General features: G+C 41.0%; 1 protein-coding gene across 2 annotated transcripts in view; it reads right to left on the reverse strand.

The window, feature by feature from the left end:
* Positions 1-1,982, reverse strand: part of cntn4 (contactin 4) — a 105,308-nt gene extending 103,326 nt beyond the window's left edge. The window contains exon 1 of one of the 2 annotated variants that reach the window (XM_048254007.1): positions 1,663-1,982. The gene's annotated coding sequence lies outside the window, so the exon portion shown is untranslated. Of the gene's footprint in view, positions 1-1,558 lie in introns of both variants that reach the window. The other variant, XM_048254008.1, reaches the window with a different exon arrangement.
* Between the last annotated feature and the right edge of the window lie 21,015 nt (positions 1,983-22,997).

A 22,997-nucleotide genomic window follows, 5' to 3' on the forward strand; every position in this document is an offset into this window, starting at 1 on the left:
ATGTCTCTAAATGTAACTAGCCCAGAACCTTTTTAATGTCACTTTTGCACTACATCACTTCTGACAGACTGCTAGGTTGCAGCACACTTACCATCAGCCATGGATTCCCCCCCACTCCTCCCATTCCTTGGTTTGCTGTGTTTGCGTGACAACTGCCATCCGTGTCTCCACAAACATACCCAGAGGTCACCACCGCATATGGTTCACCACACAGTTATCACCGAGACTTCCAAGTCACACTGGTGTTAAATAGTTACATGTGAACCCTGATCTGACAATGAATTATGGAGGCATAACGATATTTAATGCAATTACTCTTCATTCTGCAAGCACTGTTTTTAATCCATTTCTCCTCTCTAGCTCTCCTGGCAAAACCACACAAGATCTTCTTTTGGGTGCACAAGCAGGTCTTTCCAATCAGAAATGTACACAAGTGCAAGTGCCCACTCAAACATAAAAGTGCTTTTAGCAAACATAGGTCAATTGAGGTGTCTGTAGTAAACATTACAAAGGTGCCACTCCGGTGAAACAGCTCACAGTGTCATTTCAACTTTGAACACTTTGAATCATTCAGAAAAAGATTAAGAGTTGCACAGACTACTGAAGCGACTGTGGCACCGGGACAGAAATGGGCATTAGCCAAACCCATCTCACTGGTCAAATAGAGTTTGAGGTATGCTACCCTAAAATATCGCAAACTCCTATATGGGAGGACGAACAGTGAAGAATAAAACGAGCAGAACATGTTCAACACAAAAACCAGTTGGTAGCTCTGTAGAAGGTGCTTGAATTACCGCTGCACTGCACTGTACTAGCATTCATTCCTACATTGGATATCCTCACAGTTAGTGGTCAGCTATAATCATGAAATCCAGGCGGATTATGTTTTGACGCGTGAGAGTCAAGATTAGGGAACATCTGCACTGATCTGAGTCGATCGCCGTACTGTCTCCTACTTTCACCGAGACACTTTTCAAACGGTGTCATGGACGAGGGCAAATAAGATCATAGATTAATTTCACTCAGCCTCTAAGTAAACCAGCTCTCCTTTAACCATGCCAAATGTTCCGAATGTGGCAGCCTTGAGCGACTGTTACAAAAAAATACAACTTAAAATTCAAGTTATTCGTCGCCAATAAATGGTTCTGAGAGACTTTCAATTAAATGCTATAGAGACAGCTTCATGGTTGACAGTTTGTAGATGCATGAGTAGCCATCCACTTTCCCCTGTATTCAACGTAGGCTATAAGGCAGGTTACTAAGATCCACGATACACAACTCGATAACATCCAGCAACAGCAGGTATAATAATAACAGTAATAACAACAACAACAACAACAACAAATAGAATAATGATAAAAAAATATATAATAATAATAATAATTGGTAGAATTGTGTGATATAGTATGCTTTTGTGGCTTCGTGGCAGGTTGTCCGTTGTGAATCGTGGGGTATCAGGACATTTTTAAGCGCTATAAATAGGTTGCCCTTTCTGGAGAAAGTGAGATAGTGTCTTTAGCAAACAAAAAAAATGTCAAACGTGCAGTGACATACTCACAACACCCGTCTCTCTCGCGTAAACGACGTTGGTCATAAGCAGGCAAAGTGAAGGGAGATTCGAAACATGGAGCGCCCCACGACATAAAGTGAAGACGCACTTACTATACATCAGTTGGACTCCCCTCCTTGGAGCAATGCTGGCACTGTGCACGGGAGCAGTGTCTTGGCGAAGCTCTCACTGAACCGATCATTCAAGCGGAAGATACCCTTCTGGGTTGTCCAAGCGCTAGAGATATAATGGACCGAATCTCTCAGTTGGGACACGGCACTTAATAACTACCGCAATGTAAACCAATCCAAGGCAATATTAAGGAAGCATTGTACTATCCGGTGCCGGTAGTGAATTCATCATATCGACATAGCCTCTGAGCTCGCAGTGGCATGAGGTGGGCACCTCCCACGTTCTGAACTCAGGGGATTGGATGAAGCGGCATCACCCTTGTGAAGAGTCTACTATCTCAAATGAGTCGCTGCTGATTATGCCGTTCTTCAGCTGAAGTAGCTCTGCTAAAATCGCAGAAGGTTTGGCGAGTGGAGGTAAACAAGGTCTGTATGATAGCCTATATGAAACATCATATTTTCTGTCAAGACACACGTTTACCCAACTACAAAAGCAAAAAAGAAATAAAAAAGAAAGCAAAATTCAGTAGCCTACAAAAGCTCAATGGATTATAAGCTAATAACAGTAAGGTAAATGTTTGTATCTTTATTTATTTATTTTTATAGCTGGTCTTTTCAGCATTTCTAAGATTTCAATATTTCCACAATAATACGAGGCAGAGTTTTTTAAAGCACTGCAGTGGAGACATTTGACATCTGCTCCCCGTTTTCCACATTTTACTGACAACTGTAACTCCTGGTGGCAAGGTTCATCTATAGCCACAGCCCTTGGTTGCCTTGACTGTGAAATGTTTTGACAATCCCTTGTCAACACTGTTGTGCATATTCAGTGTGGAGGGACCACAGACATTTGCATATGGCGCAGCCAGTCAAACCAGGGTATGGCTCAATGACAGGAGTAAGGGACAAGTTACCACACAATACTCGGAGCATTACAGATAGCCTACAATGGATTGCCATTGTATCAGCATTTATGTTGTTTCTGCATACTTACAGCGTCTGTTGTTGTGCTAAACATAGTCGTTGTTGTGATTAATTATACTGGTGGTCTAGACTGCCTGTGTTGTGCAAACAAATTAAGTGAACATCAAAAACTAAAATAATAACTTTGTGTTACTATCTTAATTAATAGAGCACAGCCCAGAGGCAGACCACAATGTGTGGAAATAGATAAATAAAACTATAAGTAATCTTGTGTGTGTGTGTGTGTGTGTGTGGTGTCATTAAAGTAATAATGACCAAGCTACTACTCCACTAGGTGGCAATGCATAAGTGAGTTGGCATCTCCCCCTATTAGGGGTCAGGGATAATGAAATGGCACAGGTGGATGTCTGAGAACCCGCTCTGCATTGAGAAAGTGTTTTCTTTGATGTAATGAATGTTCAGTTCAGTATAGCAATGTATAGGCCTATAATATGCACATAAAATTCAATAAATATCCATACTATACATATATAATCAAGTAAATATACAGAATTCTTTTTAGAATTAATCCCATAAAACAAAAAAAATGTATATTATCATTATCTTCACCAAAGCCTTAATTATAGTAAGTGGGATTTAAGAAAATCTACTCCTTTAAAATGGTCAATGGGAAAAGGCGATAATTAGGCAGGAAGTAAATTGAATTCCTGATAGGATTAGTGAAGGGAAGGAGTGAGGGGGAGAGCACTAGCTCAGAGGACACACAGGATTGTTGCCTTAACTGAGCCTTCCATGGTGGGCTGTTACATGAAGAACCTGCTTATTATTTGTGTATTTGTTCAGAATTGCATCATTGTTAATGTTTATTTGTATAGTTGTTTCATTAAGCAAACATCCTAAGGTTTATAAAATAATGAATCTTGTTGTTCATCCATCTATCTAAATGTTGTCAAAACAACTGGTTTAGAAGTGTGTAATTACATTTTTATCTCAGCTCTGAACATTGTCTGTATCAATATGTTGTTGTTTCAAATAACTAAGCTCATCACAGATTCCAATGGTATATCGCTGTGCCTATAAGTGCCTAAAGTTACAGTACAATAGCTTACATTTCTGGAGGTAATGGGTCATCCATGGGTTTATATATTTTAGTCTGTCAGCACAGGTCTCTGGAGTGCCTTTTTAAAATGTATTTTCATGACGGTAAGTTAGTGGCATTTTCTGGTGTCAGCATGGGCCTATTTGGCCTCAAGCCGCTAAACAAAGACTAGCAGCTCGCAGGTCTCCTCTTTGCTTCCCTGATGTGTTTAGCAGGTCCAAACAAGGGCTCTGTGATTTATAAATACCTCTTATTACAGAGCCATATGGAGAAAATTTGATTTGGAGCATGGTTTAAATCTGCAAAGATTTTTTTCCCTTGCAGGCCTAGCAGCACCGCCCAGCCTTATGCAGGAAGTTAGTCCTTATCAAAGCTTTTTATCAATCGCTACTAAGTCATTACAGCTAATAGGAAATGTTTTTTTATTTATATATATTTCACAATTACATTATGCACTCCCTGTGTGTTCATTCTGTAGCCATGCAACCTAACTATAGTGGTTGGCCAATGAAAGCCAATCAAAGCAGTACAATTTGCCTGCAAACCCCAAAAGCCATATTGAGGGTAGTCATCTGGAACATTAAGCTTATTGAGTAGTATGCCCGACTTGCACATTTAGGAGAGAGCGGTTCACTCATAGATAAAACCTTGTTCAGGATAGGGGTAGAGCAAATGGAATATGAGCATGCACAATATCAGAGTTTGGATATCGAAGTTATAAGCAAAGCATAGGGCAAAGTGCAAAGTCTAAAGTTGGACTACTTACTAATTTAATCATGAAGGCTATTTACTAATTTAATACCATGATTTAGCCACTAAGCACAGACTTTGGTGGGTCAGGTCCGTACTCCAGATACCACACGATAGCTGACACTTCGCTCATTGACGAACTTTGCACTTTACTACTCAGTGAAATTAGGGCACATAGAGGCTCCCATCAGCTCTTAGTTTTGGACCATCATAGCTAAAGGGAAATGATAGGTCATACTTTATGTTGGTGAGCCAAGTCATGATTAAAATGTAGGTCCATGCTTTGGGACAGTATCCAGTCAGAGGAAGAATGTCTAAAGGCTTTTCTATCCCTGTCAAAACTGAACTGAAGAGGAGATTGCTACATTCCAGGGTCTGTATTTCTTTTTTTTATTATGATTTTTTGAGTTGAGTATTGAGAGAATAGATAACCAGAGCTTCTCTTGCATCATGACTAACAGTCTATTATCCTCACGGACTGGTGCAAGTCCTTTAAAAACCACTACACTTTTGTAGCCCTCTTGGATTCCTCACCCAAATTTCTTAAATCAACTCAGGGAAATCACAGTCACAGTCACAGGGGCTTCAGTTCCAATACTTACCTTCGAGGACAGCTCTTTAGATTCACCATCGTACTCATTGGCTTTTTGAATTGCTCTGTGCCTTGTGGACTCTCATCTGGAGACGCTCTCTGGTCTAGCAGATGCCACCCAGGATGGCATTTTTTTTCTTCCCTGCTTATTGAAGCAGGCTTTACTGGCTCCCTCTGTGACTGGGCCGAAGATCATCCCTTACCATGGTCCAGAGCCTTACAACGGCATTACACAGCCACGGTTCCCCTCCCACTAGCTCAAGCCTTCACACTGCTCCAGTCAAAGCACAGCTCTGGCTCCGAGAATTATATCCATGTGTGCAGTAAACCAGTGAAATGTTTTGCTCTTGTCAATATTGTGAGTCTAGGAGGATGACTGCCAAACTGCCATATCTGTGATGTGTGATTGGGGCATTTAATATTGGACAGAGTGTGATGCAACCTGTGAATTCGGGGTCTGTATACAAAGGCCCTGCCTCGTCAACTTTACTCAACTTACTGTGCCCATGGAAAGGATATGTGGCATGGCATTATACATAAACCTGCATAGGCAAAGTTACAAGTGGCTTAGCTCTGTTCTAAATCCAGAACCCAAAGGAGTACCAGAGGGAGTATTTCACAGGGGTAATCAAATGAGCATCTCTTGGATGCTCAACTCTGAGCCCGGATGTTTCCACTACACCCACATTTTCACACCCTCCAACATTACCACCACAAAACCCAACATATCGAGCTAGCATAAGCATAACCCTTTTGACTGCAGGTGGTACCTGATGTACGTGAATGCACTCCCGGTTAGAATCAGTTTGCATTGATAGATGTATGTTATGATCACTACAGTTTCAAATATGAGAGGAGTAACATAGAACCTTATTAAATGCTCTGTCATCGGCATATAACAACTGTTATAAATGTTCTTATAACTGTTCATATAAATGAACAGGCTGTAGCAAACTCGCACTGCTATGATAAAGATCTGAATGTTGAGCCATGAGCTGCAGCTGCAGACCAACAAGTCAAGTCAGATCAAGTCAAGTTTATTTATATAGCGCATTTCATACACAGAGGTCATTCAATGTGCTTTACATAAACAAAACCAAACAATAATAACAAATAAAAGCATAGAAGGGCAATATAGTCAAAGAATAGTTAAAAGGTAAAGATCATAATAAAAAGAAAACATAAAACACAAGGTAAAATCATTTAAAAATAAAGAATAATTAATAAGCAAAAACAAAGGCAAAAGTAGTAAAAAAGTAATAAAAGACAAGGTAGAATAATTATCAAGGCAGATTCAGAATTTGTAACTCGGTGCAGTTAGCAGAAAGCATCTGAGAACAGTTTGGTCTTAAGTCTAGATTTAAAACTGGCTACAGTTGGGGCCTTTTGATGTAGATCGAAAGTTGGTTCCAGAGCTGAGAGCATAGCAGCTAAAAGCTGCTTCACCATGTTAGTTCTAACAGTAGGTTTTACTAACAGGTTTTCACCTGGGACCTGAGAGGACGAGAAGGTGTGTACTGCTGAAGCATGTCTGACAGGTATTTAGGTCCTGCTACATTTACTGATTTATAAACAAGCAATAGTGCTTTAAAGTCGATTCTGTGACTTACTGGAAGCCAGTGCAAGGATTTAAGAATTGGAGTAATGTGGTCAGTTCTTTTAGTTTTTGTTAGAATCCTAGCTGCTGCATTTTGCATCACCTGAAGCTGTTTAATAGTCTGGTGGTAAAAAGCTGATTTAGTTATCGCTTTCATGTGGCTGTTGAAATTTAGATCACTGTCAATTAACACACCAAGATTTTTAACAGTATCCTTTGCCTTCAACCCTTTTGTGTCAAGGAGAGTGGCAACCCTAAGTCTTTCCTCCTTTTTACCAAATATAATTACTTCAGTTTTTATTTGTTCTATACACTGACACATAGATTCAAGAGGACCATAGTCGTTTGGTGACAGAGCTAAGTAAATTTGTGTGTCATCTGCATAGCTATGATATGAAATCAAATTATTTTGGATGATTTGTCCAAGTGGGAGCATATAGAGGTTGAATAATAGTGTCCCCAAGATCGACCCCTGGGGAACACCACAGGTCAAGGACTTTAGTGTTGAGGTACAGTTTCCGATGGCAACAAAACAAACAAACAAGCTTGTACTCATCATGAATCACATGTAATTCAGGTCTGATCATGTTGAAAATCATGCCAATGCACCTTTAAGTACCCCTCTATGAGCATAACACAGCATCTGACAATGTAGGAACATTACCCTCAACCACCATTTGTGAGTAATTAATGGCATAGGGAGTTTTGATTGACAACTAGTTATCTAAGTGTTGAAAATGCATGCAACGTCCTTACCAACACGTCCTTATCAACCCACGGTTTGCATTGGTAAAAACCTAGCACACTTTCAGCAATATAGAGGGTGAATATGTGCTGTGAACACTGTTTTTGATAAGGTGATCCAGCCCACAGAAATGCACATAGAGTATAAAGCCCCAAGCAGCTAGTTTGAAAGATAGGTGTGATCATCCCGACTTCACCTGATGATATATCACGAAAATAGATATCAATTGGTACCATCTGAAGATGACACCAGTTCTAGTTGCCGATAAAAATATGCTTCGAAAAAGTGAAATTATTGCTTGCTGTCACTTTAAAGACTATAAGATGAAGCAAGCTAGGATTGTGTCAGCCTCACACACACAGTGGGGCTGCTAAAATTCAGGTGTGAAAAATCTCTTTATAGAAGCTCTTGTGAGGAAGTTACAAAATGGGTCTAGTTCAAAACATCTGTGTAGCTGGTTTGCATTCATGTTTATGTCCCAGCATCTTTCTCGTCCACCAGCACTAAACAAGATTAACAAGGCAAGGGGGTCTGAATGTATACTGATTGTCACATTGGTTTCGCAGAGTGCATTCATCACTAGCCTCAGTTTGATTGAGTTTTGGTGACCATTAGAAGTGGGCCCTGCGAGCACGGAGGCAGTGAGGCCTGTCTCGTTGAGTGTGAGGCACTTAAAGAAATGTTCCTGGAACAGACATCGCACAGCCCCACTCTTGGCACTTTTAAAACGTGAGGCAACAGTGAGTCCTCGCTGTTAGAGGCTGTTGGGCAGCCTTTAATGAGAAAGATTCTCATCAGGATAACAACTCTCCACACAAGCAAATCTAAAGGTTCTCACATTTTATCACCACTATTAATTTCATGTGTTATGGGACCCGCTGTATGTGCCCGGGTGCAGAGGTACACTTCACCATGGTTAAAATATTTTGGGCACTGGAGGGGCAAAACAAAATAAATCAGATGGAGGAGAAGTTGGCGGGAATTGTACCGTGTACAACACATAAAGCCTGATGTTGTGCACAGTAAAGAGAAGAGACAGTTAAATCTCTATTTATCCCTGGATGGGAGAAATAACCTCGTTTATGGGCTGTGCCTCAATGCAGAAAATTAGTTCCTGGAAAAGTCATTAGCAAGTTGCCTGTTTTATAGGGGGACATACCCATACCCCCAGCCACCACTACATCCCCCTGCATCTTGCATCACCACCACATCCCCCATACTGTTCCCTTTCCAGTGGAAGCTCATTTTATTGGCAATCACCCAAACGCCAGCAATTCCCATTCAAAAGCAATTTCTCTCAGCTGCACAGACTGTCCAGTCTATTTGATGTCAACCTGGAGTTTAAGTGGTAAATTCATTAATTTTTTTTAGCATGTAATATTGTGCTAGGTGTGTTGTTTGCATGTCACTTTAGCCTGTCACTCGGAAATGTGACGTAAATGTGTACAAAAGACTTAATGTGACTTAAAGGTGTTATCCACGGTTCTAATCAAACACATTCTCTGTCTAATTCAGCTGCTCTTTCCTCTGTCCTCTAGCTGTCCTTTCTGTATTCCTGCTCAAACAAAAAAATATAAAATAAATAAACAATTAAAGTGGCTTGGGCCAAGCCATACATGGTTCCAGCCAATTAACGACTTTTCTCAGGAAGCACATAAGAGAGGAATGCAATTTGAATAGCTCATATACAGTATCAACAACCTTTCGTCATAATCACAGCCTTGATAAGAGTTATCTTGAAAGCTCTGCTATGATGTTTTCGTGGAAAAAACATGGATTGTGACTGCTAGGATTCCTCATCAGGTGCACCAGGTTTAGTTCAGCTCCAGCAGAATCAGGTGTGTTTGTCAGAAAGTCACAAGTGATGGCTGCAGTATAGTTTATTTATTTATGTATTTTTCTGCATTGAGTGTAAATAATTTATTGATACACAAAAGTAGCAACATTTTTTATTTCAACGGTGTGCTTCACCTCAGCTTTTTGGACATTAAAAAAATAATTATCTTCACTTTGATGTTTCCATCATCCAGGGCCGGAGTGGGGCCACTTTTCAGCCCGGGAGTTTCAGGCCCAAGACCGGCCCACTTTTTTAGTGGTGGTGGAAATTGGATACAGTAAATAAGGCAACATTTCAGCTCTTATTATCCTGTAGTTTTTATTATAGGCTAATATTCCACTATTCCACAAGGATAGGTTGATAAGTTAACAAAAACAGGAAGGAAGAAATAAAGCATTTGAAATGTATCCCACAATTCCACTAAGAGGCATATTGAACAACTGTATTGTTTACATGTTTTTTTCGGCATGGGTCAGCTATCGTGTTGTTGTTTGGTGATTTGCTCCTTTAATACATCCACTTCTGAGCAAACAAGCCATATAGGTTGATCATGTAGCCTACTGCTATCATAGCCTACTGTTCTTTCTTCCATAAAATAACTTTAATTCATATGTTTAACTCTATTATCCTTTCTACTTGTCCCTATAGTCATAGTTAATTTCGGGCTCATCATTTTCAGCGGGGGACTGGCTGATCTGCTGCTCAGGCTACTTTTGTTTTTAGGCCTATAGGCTAGGCTACTGCATACACAGATCAAGCTTGAGTTTTGTTATCAATATTTGCATAATATTTGTAAAGTCTATGAATAGCCATATTGGATGATACCAAAATGCTAATATTTTAATTCATTTAATATGTTACTTGCGAATAGGTTGACAACGCTAAAACGTCCAGTAGGTTATTAGCCCAATTACGCCGTTATAATCATGGCTATCTCTCTTTACCAGTTGCCACTTATGCCTGTCCTCTTCAAAAAAAATTGGAAGCATGGCACATTTGGCAGCATTTCCCTCCAGAATTTCCCTCCCTCCCAGCATTTTACCTGGCCTTTTCAGTCCCTCATGGCATCTTTCTACTATCCAACCTCCCTGACCCTTATCACTACGGTATAGGGCCGGCCCGGCTGGTATCTGAGAAAACTTTTTAGGAAAGACGGGCTATATGGACCCAACCAATGAACTCTTCTTGGGAGGGGAGAACAACCCATGCAGAGGCTGCGGTGTTGGGCATAGAATGCGAACGTGTGTAGCCAACTTTAAGAGAAGATAGATTCACGTGACAAATGCCAATATTTTCCCCTCGACCGGCCCAAAAGTGAAGCGGCCCACCGGGAATTCTCCCGATTCTCCCAATTACCCACTCCGGGCCTGCCATCATCGAAAATGTGATCACCACAGTGAAGTTTCTGTCCTCACAAAGACCAATGCTTTCCCTGTTTTCCTGGTCATTTCCTTTGAAAGGGTCTATTGAGTGTCCCGGTGAATGCCTAGCTTTGTTTGTCACAATGCCATTTCCTTTTTCCTTCATTCACTCAGTGCATCTGAAGAGATAGCAGCTATCTGATTGCTTAGTGAACATGGAATGGGCAGTTAACGTTTCAGAGAAGTGCTATCCAAATAGGAGATTAATGACACTAAGTATACATTTATTTCATTATACGAAATTCATGAAATTGTCGGACTGCACCCCCCCTTCCACACACACACCACACACACAAATCAGACCACATCATGCATTAGAAAGATAGGGGAGTTTCCAGGAGGAAGCAGACGTCTGAACACTCCAAGCTCTTCAGATTAAAGTCTTCATTCGGAGGAGCAGGAGTCAGAAGACAGCTGGAAGCATGCGGGATAAACCCATGTTGCTCCAGCAGGTACAGAGATGGCTTTTCAGATTCAGAAAGATTACAAGCCCTGTGTGTGTGTGTGTGTGTGTGTGTGTGTGTGTGTGTGTGTGTGTGTGTGTGTGCGTCTTAGGGCTGTGGGTGGGTGTGGAAGTGTACTGTGTTAAAACGTGACATCCCATCACCCTTGAGTGAGGCGTTGATCCTCATTTCCGTGCTCACTGTAGCACGACCCATCTCATCACAACCATTCCAGGTGCACAGTCGCCGGCGCAGTCCTGTCCCTCCCTCCCTCCCTCCCTTCTTCCTTCCCGCTGTCGCGCTGGTGCAACAAACCCGGCAGAGGACACTGCTAACAAGGGTGAGCGGCAGGGATGAACCAGGGAGCTTGTGCTACAGCAGGGAGGAGGCATACTGCCGCGGTATCGGCTAGCTCCAGTCCTGGGAGGGAATCTGGGAGGGAAGCATTAAGCAGTTCATACATGTGCAAAGCACACACTCATCCCCAGAGTTGGTGCCCATTTAACTCAGCAACACATAGTAGACATACAGTAAGTTTGTGATAAGGCATCTTTTTTCTAGGAAAATAATGGAGGGGGTGGGGGTGGGGGTTCTAATGAGTGGAAGATAGGTGACGCCTGAAAAATGGTAATTTGTTGTAATTTCCCCAATGAGAGAGCAATATTCTGTTAACCAGGCAGGCAGCAGCAAAACAAGAGGGTACTTGTTTGGACTGCACTTGAAAAAGCCTCATTAAAAAGTCATTGGGCATATGCAGAACAACCTTGTGAACCTTGTAATGGGCCTTTAGGGATATTCCTTATTGAGGTTGTCAGAATTAAATTCTCACTGCCATTAAAGTGAATGGCACAAATGATCATTACACCTCTTTTTACAGCTACCAATAAAACTGGGTGCATGCACTGTGATATTAGTCAGCATTTACAAAGTTTAAAAAAGAAAAAAAAGTCAACACTTTAGGATAAATACAAAGTACAATTATGCCCTAATATTTTTTGTAGTGAGAGAATGACACTGGATTTAGGTGTTGTGCTTTGATTTCTAAAAGAAACGGCGAAATGTGACATCTCAGAAGAGACGATGGTTTTCACAGGCAAGTCAAAACTTCAAAGCGACCTCATCAGCTTTCTGTGGGGTTGCTTTTTTAATCAGCAGAGAACTGCGGCTAAAAGTGACTCATGGCAAACCTAATACAAGCTGAAATCCAAGAGTGAGGCCCAGAGAGAGTCACTCTGACTTATCCTGAGTTAGGGAGGGACTGTGACCTATATGCAGCTCTGCGTCAGACATCATGAGCACTTCTTTTCTGCAACCTGAAAATCACCTCTCAGGCGCAGACAAAAAACATTTTTACTTTCCAATTTCCCCATGTGTCTTGATTTTTGGCAGAAATCCCATGCACAAAATTTAATCTAATGTAAGTACTCATTAATATTGTAGTATTTGTGCTACATTAACGATTGGATAGTGTGACTTTGTCTGACAAATACGTTTAAAAAGTCACAAAATCTGACTGGGCTTTTTGGAATGATCTCAACGATGACACAATAGAACCAAAAATGGTGCCAACATCTGTCTGTCTGTCTCTTCTTGATGTCTGCATCAAGGGAGTGACCGGTGGGTCAGTGACACACTGAGTGCGAGCAAAAGATGGGTCCTAATAGTCTTCGATCATATTCCATGCCCCAACACACCATTAAGTGCTAAATGTAGAGAATTGCATTACAGGAGCTTCTAAGATTAAGAGTGATAAGGTAGAGCTGCACTTGCAAACCTCTCTTTTCGCCAGCTAGAGCCTCGGCTCTCCACCATTGAATAATTCATCGCGCCAAATCATCAGTAGCCAAAGATAAAGGCCCTCCATCCGACTGCTCCTCCGGTATATTGATTTCTGCACATCTTGTACATTGTGCATAATGGTGTCCACGACAGTCAGAAAGCTGAAACTGTAAGATTAGTCCACCACTGTTTTGGTTGTTTCTCACTCTTTCCACACTTTTTTTCTCAACATCAAGGACATGCAAGGACCCAAGAGAAAGTCCCTTCCCTCAGGTCAAATAACAGAGTTAAAAGTTATAAAACTGTAGGCTTTTACGTACAAAAGTCAGGGTATAATAGCCCTGTATGTTTATTTGTAGCGCATACTTTATTTAATCATGAGTTATGAGATGCATAGAATGCATGGATAACATCTGACTCCCATTTAAGAGCTGGCAATATGTCTTAGGAGTCAGCAAATATTTGACAAGTTTAAATATTTCTCTTGAGTATTAAAATATCAAATGGAGCCGTGGAATCCATTTCAACCCACAAATAAGTCACTGAATGCAGAACACAACCCACTAAGAGCCACCTCTCACTGGCGTAATGCCCTTCAGAACCAGAAAAAAATCAAGGAAGGATGCAGATAGTATTGTGAAACATACAAAAACATAATTTCTACAATGTGCCTGCAGCCTAGAGCAGAGTTCTCATTATATCCAATACATGTTCTATCAAAGTCCTAAAAGCACCTAGCATTTTAACTTTAAGAACCATTCTGAAGATTACCTTAAAATGATCTAAAATCACCCTTATTTCAACTCTCTGGCATAGAATGTCTCAAAATATATGAACACATACTACAGTCAATCTTTACCGTGCCTGGTAATGTCTGCTGTCCACTGTCATGTTAGTGATATCTAGTCATGATAGCTCTCATGATGTTCAATACCACATCAGCAGATGTCACATGCTAATTAGGCATCATAGACACTTTGTGTTAATTAACAAAGACTATGAAAATGTACTAGTTCTGCCCTGTATGTCCCTCAGGAGAGCTAGATGAGAACATGGAAATAATGAAAGGTTTGAGCAGAGGGCTACTGACACTCATTTCCACCTAAATTATTCTACCATACATGTTGGCTAAACACAATGCAAAACAGCCAACTATTAAAACTGTGTGTTAATATTTGCCATCATTCGGTTTTCTTTGAATTATAAGACACAACTAGAGAGGGTTGAAGGGAATCTTTGACACAACACTGCATACAGTAGGTCTTTCACTGGCTGTGTACAGTAATCTTACCAGTGCAGTCCTGGCTGATTACACGGCTGTGACAAACAGTGACATAAGACAGTTCTGAAAGCTGAAGCTTTGGGATAATTCAGTAAGTTGTGCCCCTGAAACTTTGATACTCATAACCTTTAACACTGCAAAATTGTGAGAATAGTATTTCTGTGTGTCACACCTTTCTCTTGGGTGTTCTCTGATGTCACACTGTTTAATTTCTATGGTGCAACTATTTCACAGATGAGGAAATGACAGAAATCCCCCAGCATCCTTTGCGGTGTGACCCTGCAGGCTGCTCTTGAGCAGATCTTGTTATCCCTGTTGTTCTGTGTTTGATGGAGGCCAGACGGATGCCCCCTGTACTTAGTGCCGAGCATGAATATTCCAAGGTGAGCCTCCCTTTGACTGACAACAGGGTCAACAAACCCTGGTGGATCAAAGAGTGAAGGGCTTGTTCCTCTCAGTCACCCCATAAAAAGGAGTACATCTGATAACAGGTCTCAGTGGACTCTCGCACGGTGTCCTGTCATTAATGACCGCTTGCGTATAGGACTTCACCATCGCTTGTGTATAGGACTTTACCGCCGCTTGTGTATAGGATTTCACCGCCGCTTGTGTATAGGACTTTACCACCGCTTGCGTATAGGACTTTACCGTCGCTGCTGGGTCTTCAGAATGAAAGATAGTTGTTTTGTTGTGAATGCTGTTTGAGAGAGAATGGTATGGCAGCGCATCATGTGTCATGTCCTTGGACGAGTGCATGATGGCAGCTCTGTCTGTTAAGTGCAGCCTTCTTGACCTATGGATCCACTGTCAAGCTACAGTTGAAATCACTCTCAATGAACTGTCTGGTACTGCAGCTGTATTAGCTCTCTCTGTCTCTCTCTGTCTCTCTCTCTCTCTCTCTCTCTCTCTCTTCTTTTTGTGAAAATCTCACTGTGGATTGTTCATCACTTCTGTCATAGAAATGGACTTCTGACATTGAGACATGTGGGCCAGCCTTCATCCTACTCTATATCTTTATAGTTGAAATTATGTTGCTCTCACTGCAAAAAGTGTTCACTGTGGCACTAAGCAGTTCAGAAATGGATCAGAATGCACCTGTGTGGGTGTGAACAAATCACTAATGTTATGTTGAAAATGTCAAAGTACTTATCTAGTACTGTACACTGGCTCTGGGGGATAACAAGACACTTTGCCGTCCTTTTGACATGGGAATGGCTATATTTTCACTTTGCAGTCCTTTTTCGACATTATGAATAGATTCATAGTCCAGACCTGGATCATAATTTATTGTCGCCTAAGCCTTTAAACTTTTTCCACAGCGTTCCGGCGTTGGACAGTGTAGGTTATAAGATTTATGTTTGACTACTAAAATATTGGGTATACACCATATGTTCAACTTTATTAGCCCTGCCTAATTCTACAACTCAGACATACTCCATGGCCCCACTTAGTGTCACAAAATCAGTCGTTTCCAAATTCTAAAAAAAAAATAAAAAATAATAATAATTTTCCTTCCAAAGTGTCTTCTGCTTCAACCTACCACACACATAATTAGTCCACTAATGGGTCCATCATCCCAGCCTAATTATGGGTTTGAAACAAAAGCAGCTTGGCAGGAGCCAGAATAATCAGTTGACGGACGTCTAAGCTTGGAATTGATAGTGACCAGAAGTTTATATTTTCCGCTCACTGCTGCTGTTAAGAAGTTACAAGCACAGCAGTGGCCTCAGTCCACTGCTCAGTCAGATCTCAGTGCTCTTTGGCAGGTGCTGCTCACTGTAGCAGTAAGTAGAAGGAGGAGGGGGGTCCTGTTCACTTTGGCTCTGTTTTGAAAGCGATCATGCAGATTGTTGTCTCCGTTAAAGATCTCCTCAGCTGACTCGAACAGCAACTTGGCATCATTGAGAAGGGATGCTAGAGATTTCATTTGGCATATTATCTACTCTTAGACTACACTTATAAGACACTACTGCTTGCTTGGACATAATATGGTTTTATTAATTTACTCTATAAGAAGTAGTACACTGAGTTTGAATATTTCCCAGCATTCACAGCTTGATTTAAATGATAATTTATGAATTATTGATTTAGAATTATGCACGCTTAGCTTCTGCTCTCTGCAACAACACACTGCTTCAGGGGAGATTCTTGATACACACAAGTGTGGGTGGGGTGATGGGCAATACAAGCAGATAAAATGTCTACCTTTTAAGCCATGATTGTACAACTGATTAGAGGCAGGTCAACTTTAATCAATGTCCTCTCGCATGAGGGGGCATGCAGCGCCTTCTCATTTGAGAGTGGGTCAAGCTGGTGTCCTGTCTCACTACTCTACCCACAGACAGACGCCAGTCCTGTCCTATCCAACTCTCATCATCCTGTCCGTGACCTGTCAGGTGGCTCTGGTTGGCCATATCCATCACACCAAGGTCAGGTTCATCATCGTTTTTTTAAAACTCTGATTACAGCTACCAGATCAAATGGCGCAAAGTGTGTTGTAGCTCAGTATATGTGGCGACAAAATGCCTTAAAAGAAACGCATGATTCTGGTAGCTCCCGTTCCACCAAATCCACAAAGTCCTGAAAACATCTTTCATCAGTGGATTTATCTAGCTTACTTCTGGCAAATGTATGCCATCTCATTTCTCTCATAGTACATTCTGCATGAAAAAATCATGTTTCATTGGAAGGTTAATATATTTTGAAGGCATCACGACTGCCTCTATGACTGTGTACACGTCAGCGCTTAGTGGCCATGAAAGATGCTCGGAATACTAAATATACAAAAATGATTAAACAAGGTTAAACATGTTAAGAGTATAATATAGCCTTTTCAGGACAGCCATTATTTTGCTACACTTGGTGAGAATGTGTGGTCTCATCTCTTTCTCTCTCTCTCTCTCTCACACACACACAGACACACACACACACAAGCACACACACACACACACACACACACACACACACACACACACACACACACACATACACATTGGATAAATAGATTTCAGTGTGGATTACTAACCACACTCATACAGACCTGAGACCGTTTAAAGCACACAGCATGTCTCCGTACATATGGTTATGGAATTAGGATTTGTCATCTGCAAATATGTTTAACAACCAACTGATGCTTCAGGCTACTGTGAATCCTTCAAAAATGGTAATGTAATATCAACAGTCTTAACACTTGAGAAATGGATGTCAAAAAACCCTTACCAACAACAAAATCATATTTGAAGAAGATAAAGTATTCACAGTGGAAGTGTCCAATGGTGTAATCTTGGTTAGACATAGCAAGGATAGACTTGACTGAGTAGGGTAGAGCTGTGTTGCTTTGTACAGAGCTATGGAAAATCTGATTTAAACAACTGTAACTCGTTATACAAAGTACATTTATATCTACTGACTGCATACACATCTTTGCAATATATCTCTGTTGATACCTTTTAATTAAAAAATCTCTACTGACAAAATGTAATGGCATTCAATGTTAACATCAATTAGTTTAACATTCATTTCCATATTAATGTCACTTAGCATATACTTTTTTTTCTAAAGCCACAGTGCATTTGCCCTGAACAATGGCTTATGTTTATTCAAATGTATTATTATTATATTGACAATTTAGTATTTCAGAACACTATGGACCAAAATTCTATTTTCTTCCAGTTGAATTTTGAGAACTATTCAAAACTCCAATGAAGCAAATCACACTAATGATAATGCACATTTCAATTTCAGAAAATTACATTCAATTCAATTCAATCAATTCAATCACAACTTCTTTTCATTATGTGACTCTGAGGCATTATGCAACTTTGGATGCAAAGTTGACATGAACACCAGACAGGATCATCCTTTATAAAATTATTTTTTTGTCAGGGGGGGCTGTGCAGGCATCACATACTGTAGCTGCCCTGAGGGAAACTGTTGCAAGCTGCTGTTGTCTTATTCTTCAAAAGCTTGGTTATTTTTTAATAGACTTAACTGTTTTTTAGGCATTTAGACTGGAAGACTGATGGCGAATGGAACAGGTGACTCACAACCCGATTCATAACAAAGTGATACTGTATGTGTTAAGAAGAGATCAAATACATCCAGAAAGAAGAATGTGAACAATGTGATTACTGAGGACATAATGAGGCCCTGGATTCTTCATCAAAAAACACTTGGATGAGGAAGAGGATGAGGAAAAGACCATCAAAGTTACTTCATAGTTGTACCATATGGTACAGCTTCACCCTTATAAAAACAGGAGAGGGAGATAGAGAGAAAGAGAGAGAGAGCGTGGAAAAGTATACATTTTAGATAGACTGATAAGATATAATCCAGTGTGCAATTAAAACATATTGTCATTCAGCACGTAAATATATACCTTACATTTGGGCTTGTCTGAATAGGCATATATACATACACACACTATAGATTTGGCTTGTCTGAGTACATACACAATGCATTTGGCTTGTCTGAGACAGGATGCAGCAGATCTCCATTACTGCTCTTAAATAAGTCATGACCATGTGCACATCTCCTAAAGCTTCCTCTTAGCATTAGCTGGAGGTTGCCTGACACATATTCAGTTCACCGTATTCTCCTCAACCACTGGCACATCTGACTCATCTGAAGTGACCATCAGACTCAAAACTTTGACTGTGTTCATAGGGATTTGGCTGTGACCATTTAAATAAGGTATATCAGGAAAGAATGGCGTGTGTCTGAGTTGAAAATCAATTATTAGCCTACAGTGATCATACATTCAAACACGAAGAGAGCGGGCATTGCTAATGAGCTTTACATTTTGGAAATCCCTGTCAGAATGATGATAGAGAATAATGAAAGACTCTAGGTGAGAGATTGTTCTGAAACTAAATCAATCCGAAATTACGTAACTTTTTTAAAAAAAGGAATTGAAACATCACCATGAAGATTAGGCTTTGCCTGATATGTGTGTTTGTGTTTGTGTGTGTGTGTGTGTGTGAAATGCATCCCTTTGCTCTGAGACTGTGTTTAGAGCCTGTCATTCACGCAGATATTATGATCTGATTTCCATCTGTTCAGAAGATGCCTATTGTCATCTGTCATCTATCACATGCCTATCAAACTTTAACCTTCAATCTGTTGGTGAAAGTGAGCTATCAGAGCCTGTTTGCATAGATTTTCCTCTTGCACAAAAATCATCAGAGTGAATTGAAAAAAGAAATCCTGTCAATTATCTTCTGGGATAATAAAGGTGTTTTAACTGTACAAAGAGTGCAAGAATATCATGTGAAGACCAAAAAGGCGGGAAAGATAAGGGGACTGATGACAAATTCCAAAGGACAGGACACGATCTTTCTTCTACCTTTGAGACGGAAGATGAAACAGTTCTCAATGCTCACTGTAACTTCTAGCATCAGTCATGAAAGGGATCATGGTTGGACATGGTGCGTTTAAACTCTTTTTCATGTCAGTAATTCTGAATGAACTTGTGTAAGAAATAGGAATGCAGAGGGAACCCAAAGTAAAGTTTAATCACAAACATTGCTGTGATACATAATTGGGGTCATGAGGTATACACATATGAGTTATTATCAATATTATATAGTAGCCTAAGCACAACCAACCTATGTTTTGCCAGAAGTACAGTATGTACGTACGTCCATATTACAGTGTGATGTGTAAATAAAACCACACTAATTTTGTATACTAACATTAAAAATAACTAGATAACCGCCGCCCAAAATCTCCACAAAAATAAATCATGCTTGTCAATTTGTCATTTGTCTCCATCTCCTACTCCATCCCCTACTTTTGTGTATGTAAATGAATGTGTGCATAGTGTGTATTTGTGGTTCTTCTGTGTGTGTGTGTGGGGTGGTTGAGGTTGAGAGTGTGTGGGGGGCTTATGGGGTGTGTGTGTGTGTTTATCTGTGTGTGTGTGTGCCTACTTGCCTGCATGTGTGTATGTTTTTATGTGTGTGTGCATGTGTGTGTGTGTGTGTGTGTGTGTGTGGGGGGGTGGTTGAGGTTTCCGCTTGTGAGAGTGTGTGGGGGGCTTATGGAGTGTGTGTGTGTGTTTATCTGTGTGTGTGTGTGTGTGTGTGTGTGCCTACTTGCTTGCATGTGTGTATGTTTTTATGTGTGTGTGCATGTGGATGTGTTTGTGTGTGTGTGTGTGTGTGTGTGTGTGTGTGTGCGTCAGGGGCGTCACTAGACTTTATTCACTGGGGCACGTGCCTTAGTAAAAGTCTCCAGTGCCCCAGTAAAATTCTAGCGCTGCTCTAGCTGGAAACGGCATTCATGAGCGCATCTCCGTGCCTGCTTTAGTCATGACTCGAGCCTGTCACTTACCAGCCAATAAAAAAAACAAGGAAAAAAAGAAAGGGACCATAATAGCCAATCAGGAAATAGCACCTCTGTAGCTGGGTAAGATTGAACACAACAACCAATGAAAATCGTTCACATGATTCTTCCGAGTATTTCGTCCGCTGGAGCTCGTCATATCACTTTGAGCACAGAGTAAGTCGTCCCCTGTTTTAATGTTACAACAAATTTACAACTTGTTTGACAGAAAAAATGACAAGTTGATCGCTGTTAGAGAATGTTGCCCACATAATTAGCATATGTTTTTCAATGTTTAGCGTCGTAGCCTAAATTTAGCAACAGTTTACCAACTTGTGCTCTCTCCCTCACACACACACACTCACACCATGCGTAGGCTGCATGCACACATGCGGACAATTAATAATGATTTATACGTATACTGGAGAGAGAGAGTCCAGTAAAAGTAGCCTATACTGTTTGTGAAGCTGTCCTACTGTAAAACTAAACATAGCCTTCTGATAAACTATTCAGAGATGGACATCAGGCAATTCTTCCTGAACAGAGGCAGAGGAAAAGGAACAGTGAGGAGAGATGAGGACGAGGGAGGTACGATAATTGCCCACATTAAAGGTAACATTTATGCTGGTAATAGCCAGTGCTGTGAAAAATAAGCTTCCCTTGTGTAGGAAAATCTATTAAATCCATGCAGTGAGTATACAGTAGGCCAACTTATGCCTGTGTGTTTGGATGTTGCTGCAGTGGCTGCTACAACAATAGCAGAGAGGGGAGAAAGAGCACAGGTTGGGCAGTCCAGTACCAGGCAGGAGGAGGAGAGAGACAGGCAAGAAACGGATGAGGACATGATGGGGGCTAGAAGTAAAAGCCGTTTATTTAATTTTGCTCGCACATTTAAATGTTTTTTTTATGTATTGGGAGTTGGGGGCCTGTGCCCCAGCAAAGCTCTAGGTCTAGAATCGCCCCTGGCGTGCGTGTGTGTGCGTTCACGTGTATGTGTGTGTGTTTATAATAATGTTCAGTGTTTCCCATGCGATCGTTGAGATCACACACATTACAAACCACCCAGCGGTCACCCAGAGCTTGTTCTACCTGCCCGCCTCTGAGGTCCACCTGCATGGGAGATAATCTTACCTGGGAGCGATATGCTACGCTTTCAAGACTCCACATTGGAATAGGCATCTTAGGCATCTGTGCTCACTGAGTTCAGACCATGTGGTGTCCTGTGCATGTGGAGAATGCTTATAACGCACACCTTCTTACACCTTATTAGTCTGTGTTTGATGGTGTATTTTGCCAGCCAGCCAGTTGTAGGGGAGAATAATAAGGCAAACACAAAGGCTGAGTGCAGGCAGACTTAGAGAATAATTGAAAAAAAAAAAACATACAGCAGCTCATGGAGCACAGACGGCTCAGAGGTATAATTTCCACCGCAGCTGGATTACATTACTTAGCATCGCGGAAACCGCTAATGCCAACGAGAAGAATGGAACGCATGCTACCCTACATGAACATGAACACAAGCTCTGTTCTGGAAAGATCCTCTGTCTTGCCTATTGCAGTGGAGTGTGGTGGATTGGTGGTGTCTTCGTCTCCATGAGTGCCTGCTCAGGAATCTGACTTTTATCACTGGCTCGAGCCCTATCTGATGTGACTACTGAGCAGGAAACAAAGTGGTCATCACGCCCCATTAGACACTAGACACTGACTGCTCTGTGGAAGCAATTTAATGTCTCCAAATCCGGCTCGCGAGTCCCAAGACACTGGAGAGTACCACTGGGCCTGCTCATTTGAAATGATGAGTCCATTTTAAAATCTTACAACAGATATGCTATTTTTGTAAAATGAAAGAAATGTTTGGTAGTTCACATTTCTGGTGGATGCCTTTTTTGAACACAGTCATTCCTAAAATGTTACCTTTTTTCAAATGTTTAATTAGCCTGACGAGCCAGACCCACATTAAAATGTAGGGTCTGGGCACTCACCGTTCGCAGTAGTCAGTCTGAGGGGCGGGATAATCGGTTGTCTTTCAAATTCCCTCTGCACGCAATAGGACAGCGCTATGAGTCCCATGGTTTCCCACCAGCGGACCTAGTTGGCTAGTTCAAACTTTTGCCAACTTAATAAAAGCTTAAAGGAACCGTATGTAAGAAATGTAATTCAATTAATCATAAAATGGCCCTGATTTGTCACTAGACATTAGGAAATCATGCTAATTTCAAATACTTAAAATATCACTGACAACAGTAGTCCGGCCAGGATATCGTCATTAAAAAAAGTGAAGTTGCAGCCCTCAACTGATGTTGATGTTTACATATTTGTGTTTTAGCCTGATCCGCCACCCTCCACCTATCTAGTAATCACAAAGTCAGTAGTGTTTTTCGCATCTGGGTTGCCAGCTCTGCTCTAGTTACCACATCTGCGGTGTACACCGCTCTACAGTATTTTGAAAGCGATTGTAGTACCAGTTTTGGCCAAAATCCTACATACGGTTCCTTTAACTCGTGTCACACTGTTCGCCAACAGC

This window comes from Alosa alosa, chromosome 10 (assembly GCF_017589495.1).
Source record: "Alosa alosa isolate M-15738 ecotype Scorff River chromosome 10, AALO_Geno_1.1, whole genome shotgun sequence".
NCBI lineage: Eukaryota > Metazoa > Chordata > Actinopteri > Clupeiformes > Clupeidae > Alosa > Alosa alosa.